This window comes from Epargyreus clarus, unplaced genomic scaffold (genome assembly GCF_041222505.1).
Source record: "Epargyreus clarus isolate Ecla_fem2 unplaced genomic scaffold, WU_Ecla_fem_2.2 ptg000014l, whole genome shotgun sequence".
Taxonomy (NCBI): domain Eukaryota; kingdom Metazoa; phylum Arthropoda; class Insecta; order Lepidoptera; family Hesperiidae; genus Epargyreus; species Epargyreus clarus.
In genome coordinates, this window is record NW_027332222.1 from 14,483,994 (window position 1) to 14,495,195 (window position 11,202).

The 11,202-nt window shown below is 34.3% G+C and overlaps 1 protein-coding gene across 1 annotated transcript in view; it reads right to left on the bottom strand.

Annotated features, from left to right (window-relative positions):
• Window positions 1–7,593, bottom strand: part of LOC140746960 (arrestin homolog) — a 77,757-nt gene extending 70,164 nt beyond the window's left edge. The window contains exon 1 of the mRNA XM_073079156.1: window positions 7,381–7,593. The gene's annotated coding sequence lies outside the window, so the exon portion shown is untranslated. The remainder of the gene's footprint in view (window positions 1–7,380) is intronic.
• Window positions 7,594–11,202: the final 3,609 nt, after the last annotated feature.

Below are 11,202 nucleotides of genomic sequence, written 5' to 3' on the forward strand. Positions count from 1 at the left end.
TAAGTGATCAATACTTCTATGTTGCAAAAAAAAACAACAAAAAAAAACATTCATCTGTTTTTCTAAATGACTTCATTCATCTATGTTGCACCCGATTTAAATCCATTCCCAACATATCAATGCCGACAGACTCATATATCTCCACGACTGATTCACTCAGTTACAATAATTTAAGACAAAGTAAATGTGTTTAACATTTTTTCTCATTTATCCACGAAACAAGACTGTTACGTAAATATTTTGAGTTGAAGCTTATTATACATTCAATATCATTTAAATTTAATTTTGTTGTGGTATTTCGTGAATTCGCTCTATGAAGTGTGGGTTGAAAATAGTTGAGTAGCCGGTACTCCTCAAAGACTTTGTTGTGGCAAGGGATGGATCGCCGAGAATGGGGTAACTGGGGATGGGCTAACTAGAAAGGGAAACTAAGAATGAACTGAGAACTAGTTTATTTCGCGGTAGTCCGCACATTGGGTTTTAAATCGAATAAAGTAAGTCGAGTTTCCGTAACTAACTTCATCTGATTTTTTTCAGGACATTGCATTTATTTATATTATACTTAGAGTATTTAGTTCTTCAAGCGATGTCCATTGCTACTTCAACTCGGTTATTTGAAAACTATGTATATGTATATTGGTAAGCTTAGTTCGTCTAAGGATTAGCGTTACCAATCAGGTCTTGTAGTGAAACGATTAAAATAAATGCGAACGTTAAGAATGTTCAAAATCATTGTATTCAAAGATGTTTAAGCAAAAGAGAAAACAACTTTTGTTTCTTCTTAATATCAAACCGGGCCACATCAAAGCGGTCCCGGATTAAGTATAAGATAAAGTTTGATTTAAACATATATAGAGACTGTAGAGACGAAAGAACATTTTTTTATTTTATATGATCGTAGACTAATAATATGTCGTTATGATAATAGTAACAGGTATGTAGATTTTTTGGAATAAACCGTATTAAGAATGAAATTATTCTACAATATAGTAAAAGTTCAACATATTGTTATCTATACTGTAATATTTTGACTTATGACGTTATATTAACTTCTAATACGCACATAACTTTGAAAAATCAGAGGTGCGTGCCTGGGATTTGAACCCCGGACCTCTCGATCAAGAGGCCGCGTTTCTTAACCACTAGGCTATCACTGCTTATTAGGTTATCACTGCTTTTGAATAATGATTAAAAATAAACTAAAACGGCATCAACACTAACTTTTATTATACAAAAATATTTTTGTCAAAAACAAAAATAAATTTTAAGCAAAAGCAATATGCGTATAAATATTTAACGCACTGTGTTATAAAACCGAATTCTGGTCATAAAATACTCATAACACCAGCTAAGCCAATTCCGTTTATAATGATAACATAGCAGAATAATAGATTTATCTCAAAAAATAGGTTAACGTGACGAGATCGTAATTACTCGTTTATTTTCCGTTGTAAACCTGTTTGTCGATGTTTTATGAAGTCTGCTAGAAACTACCGCTGGAGCGAAAATACTGAAATAACAAGAAGAAACTTTATGCGGTTTGTTGTACGGGGCGACGACCGCTTTGACTGTTGTAGTTTCTGCAGTTAATCTAAAGATAGTATCAAGTATGAAGGTATGAAGGTGGTAGAACCCTTTGTGGTTCGACTCCGGCGGCACCACCGCCACACCTATTTCTACCTAATAACAGCAATGTTAGGCGCTGCTGTGTTCCGATTTGAAGGGTGTGGTAAGGGAGACAGACTTTTTCGAGGCGTTCCAGCTTAGTCCTCAGGGGTAGCGGCGCATCTGTGGCCGACCTCAGGTGGGAATATTTAGATATCCTATCTGGGGTTGATTACAGATGTCCATGGGCGGCAGTAACCACTTACCATCAGGTGCACTGTTATGCTCGTCTGCTACTCCTATATTATAAAAAAGTAATATAATAATATAGTATGTAGTAACTAGTAATTGTAGTCCAAAAAAGTGACATCCTAGTGGTTAAGAAACTCGGCCTCTTGATTGAGGGGTCAGTCAGGCACGCACCTCTGATTTTTCAAAGTTATGTTAAGTTATGTTAAGTCTACCAATTCGCACTTGGCCAGCGCGGTGGACTATGACCTAATCTTTCTCATTACTCCAACGTTGCAAACGGTGCAAACAGGGTGCAAACGGGGTGCTTTGATAAGTGGCGAAAATTGATAAGTGGAGCACTCCACGCTTTTTTCACAAATTTACTGTTCCTTAATTGATTCCTAGATTGAAAATAATTTTCTACTTTTTACTTGATTTTATCATAAAAGCGTGTTTTTTTAGTTTTTTGAACTATATTTATTCCTGTAACGCTTATGCAGTTCATTTAAAATAGTATAAATTAGTACTAATAGATAGTTTTCCGCCGGGCTAGATAATTAGGCTCGCATTCTCTCGCAATAAACTTTATGCGGTTGTTACACGAGCCGAGGAGCTTTGTCTATTAATTTGCGTAACGCTAATTACAATGCACTTTGGGAAAGGATGATTTCACCTCTGATGATTAAGTAGTGTTGTAATCCGAGCGAGTGTTATCACATGATCCTGTATTTTTATCATAATTTAGTAAGTATGTACTCGTACATACAATTAGCATCTAATGCGTCCAAAATGTTATTTTATAAAAATGTGAGCCAGTTAGGTAGTTTTAAAATGTTGTCAATCTGAACGGAGATCTATGTCCAACAGTGGGATAATAATAGGTAGGTACACATCCTAATAATTAAATGTTAACTGACCGCTTTAAACATTTATCTCGGTGTAATCTTATAACTACAGTTATTATCACGAACCGAAACAACTCTAATCAAAAAATAGTAATTATTCTCAGAATGTAATTAACTAAAATTGTTATTGCTCAAGATTTTATGTCCATACGATATTTTTCTATAGTTTACTTACATACTTTTTGATAAATTTGTGCCGAAATTCTCAAAATTGTTTACCATAACAAGTAGGTACAGTCTAGTACAACACATTGTTTACATACAAAGTGTATTCTGGGAATATTATGCCCATGTGTTAAAAATTCGGGAAGAATTTTTTCATTCCGATCAGTATCAATCAACATCACATCACTAGCAGACGGGTACACACCGTCGAAGTTGGTTATATCACGTTATCTATATATAATTTTTTGTCTGTATATCCGTTGTATAATCGTAAACTATGCATTTGATCATGTGATAATCGAACCTAAGTTGTACATGAGCCTACGAAGTAAACGTACGACCAATTTTCAACAGGAGCCCTTGTCATTCCAATGTAGGTACAAATTTTCAGGTTCAGTTATATGTACGTCATGTTATTTTTTTTAAACGCAGGCGAAACCGAGGACCTTACCAGTTTATTATATTTTTTGTTAATTTATATATTGTAGGAAGTTTAATCAATTTAATCAATGGTAAGGCAACTGCAGTAGGTAATTACGGCAAAAACTTTTGAAACTTGTGAGGATTAGAATATATTACGCACTTGACAGGCGCAGTCAGTGGAAGTAGGGATTTTTAGGGTACAGCCTGAGTCAATCTGACTCAATCAGCATATACGAGTCAATCTGACTCAATCAGCGCTCAATCTGATCGCTCAAAATATCTACAATCTGCCTCTATAAACTGCAGCAAGTTTACAGACATATCTATCATTAAAAATATATCTAGAAGATTCTAGCGCTCAATTACAAACTAACCTATGATATGTGTCGAGATTGGGAGTCTATTTACTTCGTTATTTTTATGATTGCATAAAGAAGAAAAAACGCACTATTGTACTTTTAAAAATGCATGCGGGGTCATAAAAATGTGGAGTATTTGTAATCACGTCTCGGTTGTTAAGCAATTGTTAGTTTCATTTTAATATTTAGCATCTTAACGTCAGATTTTCAAAAACATATTCTACTAAAGAGACGTTTTGAAACATAAGACATTTCCCGAAATTTACCTCGTGTGATAGAATTTGTTAATTACTAAGACTTAAAATTTGGAATTATTTCGCAACACCGTAATAATGAAACGCGATCAACAAAAATAAAACTGCGTAAAACACCAAAAAATGTTTTTTTCTTATGTCACGCGTGTGTCACATCTGCACGCGTGAGTTAACTGCCCGCAGTATCTTTGCTACCCGCGTGCGTGTCACGCATGACAGGAGAGGTAGTTATGAAGATCGTACGTAAGTGATACACACCCCGGCGTGACAAGAAAAGGATCCTCAAAATCCATCTTTTTAAATCGGTCGGGTAGCAATTGAAACGGATTAATAAAACAATTTTTCTATAGTTATTTTAAATACAAAAATATATAATAATATAAGTTAAAATGTATATTTAAATAAATTAAAAGAGCACTGCATTTTCACGTATAATTTAAACGCAGTATTTTATTCAAGAGTACTCATGTTACTGAGAAATATAAAATCCAATAAAACAGACCACAAAAGCCTTTCAATGCGGACGGTACTTGTAAAATATTAATTAAATTCAATTGTAATTACGTATCCTCAATTATGACCGTACAGTTTTCGCGAAATACAAGTTATTGGAGAACATAATACATAAGTGGGTAGAATTATAAATAAAATCATATTTTTGAGTCCTCATTATCAATATGGCGATAAGTAAAAAAAGTCTTTCAAAAGATTTTCAAAGCTTTTGATAAGTTTCATATATCGTAATCTTAGCAGCCGCTTTGTAAAAATTATGATGTCATTGCTATAAAAACTCAAAGGAAACATTTAGTACAATTTCTTCATTACAAAAACCTATGAAAAAACAACAAACACATGCAGACCAATAACACATGTTTGAATTTATAAAGTCTTGTTGACATTTGAGAAGCGTGAGGACGCGGCTTTAGATTCAATAGCTTGATAAATACACACGAGTGGTTCTACGAGAAACATAATCTTCGGCACACCTGAAATCCGCTTTAGGTACAATTCCATATTGAAGGTAGATTTAGGTACAATTCCATATTGAAGGTACGAGTAGATTTAAGTACAATTCATATTGGTTTCAAGGTTTTGAATTTTTGAAGGTGCTAGAATCCTTTGTGGTTCGACTACGACGGCCACCGCCACACCTATTTCTGCCTAATAGCAGCAGGGTTAAGCGCTGATATGTTTTGGTTTGAAATGTGTGTTCCGAGGCGTTCCAGCTTAGTCTTCAGGGGTACCAGCGCAATTGTGGTCAACTTTAGGTAGGAATATCTGATCGTATCTGGGGTTGATTACAGATGTCCATGAGCGGCAGTGGCCACTTACCATCAGATGGACGGCATACTCTTATATTATAAAAAGATAGTATCCCGTCACGGAATTATTAAAGGTTACAGAAAATGTAATCAGTTTTGGCATTTGGAATAGTCACTGTCATCTATTTTCGTGTTTTAAAAAAAATTAATAAATGTGGTTTTTAGAGCATTTTCGAATGAAACAATATTTCTCCACACTTTTTCTTCGATTTCGTGTTTTTTTTTGCACCACTTAACTGCATATGTCGGCATTGTTCCGCGTAAATTACACCAAGACCGTCGGACACGTAATGGGAAAACAGTCAGCCATTTTACGTATGTGTCAGCCATTTGTGTCTTCCTTCAATTACAAGGCGGATATCTACATCTATGTAAAAGGTGTCTAAACGTAGATATATGTATATTTAATATAAAAATAGGTGGGAAGTAGCAAACAAGCATGCAGTCCACATGGCAGTAAATGGTCAATGCCGTCTACGAATGCCTATATGCCTATAAACCTCAATGGGATTAAAGCCCTACTTAAGTTTTTTTTTTCAAGGGCAAGAAAAAGGGGATTTAATAGAATGGGCTGAAATAGCTTGTTTTGCTAAAAAATCGACATTTTCGTTACCCTCCATGCCAATATAGGAGCTTTAGTAGTACCCTTAAACTTTACGTTATGGAGGTCAATTTGCTAGAGTTCAATAAAAACATCCTTATTATTTCCACTTCAGAGTGAATTTGGATAAAAAAAGATGTATGGAATGTATTGTACAGCGTATTGTCATTTTAAAGAAGTGTTGCGATGTTAGGTATAAGATTATGCACAAAAATAGGATCAAAATAGGACATTCACTTAGGAGCATTTTATTTTTTGCCTGAAATCGGTACTTAGAAATAAAAACACAAAAACTTGAATATCTCAAAAACAAATCACTATCGGCTAGGGTACTTAATGACAAAACCTATTGCAAATGAGCTCTACTTTTACCCCTCCAAGGGAATGTATCGAATTATCAGTAACCCTGTATATGCTAAAGAACTAAGTTGGAATGCTTTGTTTAAATGTATCTCGCTTGCCGTACCCTTTAAACCATAAAACAATTAACAGCTAAAATAGAAGCGGTTAGTATCGCTGTTAAATTAAATCATATATTTAGATTAATACTTATAGAAATTTACGTTTTATTAGAAAAAATTAGACTCGTTTTCATCTAAGAATTAATATAGCCTTTCTTCTTCTGTTTCCATGAAATTAATCACTAAAAGAACCACAAAGTAAGTTGATACGTGAAACCATTAATTCCACTCCTACATTAGGTACATGTTATTGCATTATTGAGAGTTCGATTAGTTGTAAGTACTGATAAGTATTCCCACAATGATGAATAATAATGGCCTCAACCTTTTTATCGCGTATTTACATCATTTATCTCGTTATTGACAAAAGTTTTTTCCAAACGAACAAATTTTTGGCCGCTGGTCATCTTTACGCATTACTTCATCCAAAATATGTTTTTCGCACTGTCGGGCTTTTGTCTCGTTTGAGAAGAATCGTTTACGGTATAATAGTTTCTTATAGAGATAATTATTTCTAATATATGTGAATTAATATTATCAATATTTTATTTTCGTAAACGACACGACTTACGATACTTAAGGTATAACACTCAAAGTAAACAATTCATATTAAATATCACAGATGTTTTGCGAATCTTATTATTATTTTATTATATCGATAATACACATTATATAAAATAATATAATAAATATTAAAATATTGAAAGAAGCACGACAAAAAAAATGGCGTCAAAGGAGACTAGGTATAGATTTTTAAAAATTTGCACCGGATTTTAGAATTTATTTAAACTTTGGTACTTATACATTTTTTCAATTAGTTTTCGAGAATTTAATTAAAATGCTAAAAGTTTAATTCGCCACATCAAAAGTAAATAAAAAAATAATAATTAATTCTAGGCAACTTATTTGTGTTTGATATTAAAAGTTAACATCTAAGCTGTAACCGAAATATTAAGCGAACGAAAGCATAAACAATATAAAAGTTAGGAAAGATTGATGTGCCTTTAGACAGGTGTCGCGTGATAGTAATAAATGACTCTAAACTCATCATTACCTGTATTGACACTCGCTAAACCGCGTAAATAAACATAACTATAACAAAACACACTGTCATTAAAAAAAACTGTCACTAAAAGTCCGACTTTTCGTAATTACCACTCACAGTCACTGAAAAATTTTAATCGAATTAAAATTAGAATTATTTTGTGCGCACCGCACGACTGAATTTTAAGTGAATTCCGAAGCGAAGCGCGCGATCACCGTCCGCGGCGGTTCAAGCTCGACTGAAGCTGAAACCTAGCGAGCGCTGAGAGTTGTGTATGCAACAAGTACGTATTTGTAAGTATGTATTAATGAAATGTCCCTGTAGGACTGGGGTTAACTCTATAGCCTTGTAGTTTAATAATGCATCTAAATCTTAAATCGAGACCCGATTTTATATATGTATGCGAATATATACGTGGAATCGATCATTTAATATGGTGCTCTTTTAAAAGCATAAAATACATTTCTAGCAAGGTTAAATTTATCAATAAATCCCATTGCTACGCTACTTCTACTTCAAATGTACACATATTACCCAAAATAGCTTAAATATTCATAATGATTGCAGTAAATTCAGGCGAGAGTTTTACCCACAATTGGGGGAGGCCTGAAGCATATTAAACTAAGTAATCTGGTCTATATAGACGTCTCAACTAATATTTATTCTGTGGAACAGTTTAATGACCTACCTGTGTCGTTTTTCAAACCTTCTACGTGACCAAAAGATTTAACGACTGCAATCTTTAGTCATGTATCCTACTCCTGATGGAGTTCTGTAAGTAGGTTACGGACCTATGCGGGTTTAATATGTGCTTAGATTAGAACTTAGTTGAAACGGATATTCAATAAAGATATTAAAACCGCGTATCGTGAGGGTACTCGCATACATGTATTAGGTAAATATTAAAATGTCTTAATTACACGATAGTTCTAAAATCATATAATGGCTACTGCCGCCCATGGACATCTGAAATCAACCCCAGATAGGATTAGATATTCCTACCTGAGGTCGGCCACAGATGCGCCGCTACCCCTGAGGACTAAGCTGGAACGCCTCGCAAAAGTCACTCTCCCTTACCACATCCTTCAAACCGGTACACAGCAGCGCCTAACACTGCTGTTATTAGGTAGAAATAGGTGTGGCGGTGATGCCGCCGGAGTTGAACCACAAAGGGTTCTACCACCTTCTAATGTAATGTGTAAGGTAATAAAGAAATTAACATCGCGTATCGTGATTACCCGTTATATATTAAAAATAGAACTTAACTATATTATGAAGAACAAAATATGAGTATCGGTGGTCCCGTAATTAGACCACGGAGAGTTCTACCACCTCAAATATATGTATGTTCTCCATATGATGTAACTTTAATGTATTGGTTAATTTAAAGGTTCGTGAAGGTAATCAGATACTTACTAGTCTTACTGTGTTTTGTTACTGTGTTTGTTGGAACGGTCGAATTCTATGCGTATAGAATACTAAGCAGGATTTCGGTAGTGATTTCTCAACTTTGTCCCGCACCTTCCAATTCTATAGGTTTTTTGTATTAGTTGAAAATCACTAAGTAAGTTATTGATACGATTTTTGAAGTGAAAACATCTTTAGCGACGTTGCACACTTTTTCTGATGGATAAATGTTAAACTCGCGTCAGGACACGTGGCCTGATCAAAAATTCGTAAGACAACAAAGCAAATTTCATAAATCAAGATGTCATCCGGTGTGAATATATAAAAAATAAATGTCAATGGGTGTCAGCTTATTTTTTATTTATTATAATTTATTTTATTATTCAGTTAAGGTTTCGAAAGTTTTCACTTCTGCCAGCACTCCCGAAGTGAAACCCGTTGTTTTTTTTATAATATTAAAGTAGCCTGCAGCATGCAGTCCAGCTGATGGTAAATGGCTACTGGTGCCCGTGAACATCTGTCAATCTCAGATAAGTTAAAAGTCTTACCTGACGTCGGCCCGAGGTGCTATCGCTGAGAACTAAATTGAAACGCCTCGAATAAGTATGTCTTCTTTTCCATTCCCTTCAAAACGGAACACAGTAAGTTAACACTGATATTATTAAGTCGAAATAGGTGTGGTGGAAAGGTACCACCTTTTAAACGAATCTAACTAAAAACCACTTTGTACGTTAGTATACGTTTGCACGTTTTGTGTTGTGTGTTGATCTTACAAGTGTGGTTAAGATTTGTCAGGTATTTAAACTCATTCGTTTAATCTAATATATAAAATTCTCGTGTCACAGTTTTCGTTGCCATACTCCTCCGAAACGGCTTGACTGATTTTGATGAAATTTTTTGTGCTTATCCGGTATCTATGAGAATCGGCCAACATCTATTTTTCATCCCCCTAAATGATAAGGGTTGTTCACCCTTAACATTTTTCGGGTCAGCTAGTGTCACTATACAATTGAAACTTTAAACAGGACTGCAATCTTTAATAGTTTCAAATAATAACTTTTGTAAAATTAATAAGTGCATTTTACCCTTTCTGTATCTGTTTAGTAAAAAAATTGTTTGTTTTTTTGTCGTAAATGTTATTTATAACACTTTATTCAAATTTTTAACTTAAGGTTTAGACTAAAAAATTTAAAAACAAACCGTGAAAATACATTTAAAATTGTGTTATTTCCGTGCAATTAGTAAAGATACTTCGCCGCCTTGAAATTGAATGAAGCCACAAACAGCTTATTAGTAAGTTCTTTTTTTTAACTCTTGACAAATAAAAACATTTTTAAAGAAAATTTACGAATAAATAACTAATAATGCGTAATTTATATAATAAATAAGTAATTGTTTCAAATATTTTAGGGACATTTTAGCACGGAGACATGGCAAAACTTTTTTACGTAACTATTTCAATTCTCAAAACTGGGTACATTTTCTTGTTAGGAGTGAGTAATCTTTACTAATCTATGTTTCCGTGTAACAACGAATTAATTTTGCTCCTCCATCAAAGGGGTTATTAAACTTGGCCTAGTACCCGTATAAGATGGTTCTGATAGCAATACTCTAATGCTCTTAAATCATTCCTCACGTGTTCTAGGTAAATAAATTATTTCCACATCAATCTGACGTACAAAGAGATTACCTGAGGGTATCATAACGGAATGTTGGAAGTAATTTCCATCTTGATAGGTTAAAGCGGGCTTTGAACCGAGTTAAGAAAATGTACTTAATTTTAAAGTAGAGCGTAATAGGCTAATGGGTATGTAAATCGTAATTTGCAAAGTGAAGAACGTATAATTTACAAAGTAAAGAACTTACAACAAGCAGTGATAGCCTAGTGGTTAAGAAACGCGGCCTCTCGATCTAGGGGTCCGAGGTTCAAATCCCAGGCACGCACCTCTGATTTTCAAATTTATGTGCGTATTAGAAATTAATTATCACTTGCTTAAACGGTGAAGGAAAACATCGTGAGGAAACCTGCATACCTGAGAGATTTATAAAAAATCTTAAAGGTATGTAAAGTCTACCAATACGCACTTGGCCAGCGCGGTGGAGTATGGCCTAATCCTTCTCATTCTGAGAGGAGACCCGTGCCCAGCAGTGGGACAGTAATGGGTTGATGATGATGAAAGAACTTAGCGCATTTGGGAGCTGGATGGGTGGTCTTTATGGGTGTAGTAGAAGAAATATCAATTAACATTCTTTGATACTTAAGTATAAAGATACGTAAGTAAAGATACTTCGCCGCGTTGAAATTGAATGAAGCCACAAAAGGCTGATTTGTCAGTTACTTTTTGAATTCTTGACAAATAAAAAACATTTTTAGAGAAAATTTACGAATAAATACTAATACTGCGTAATTTACATAACAAATAA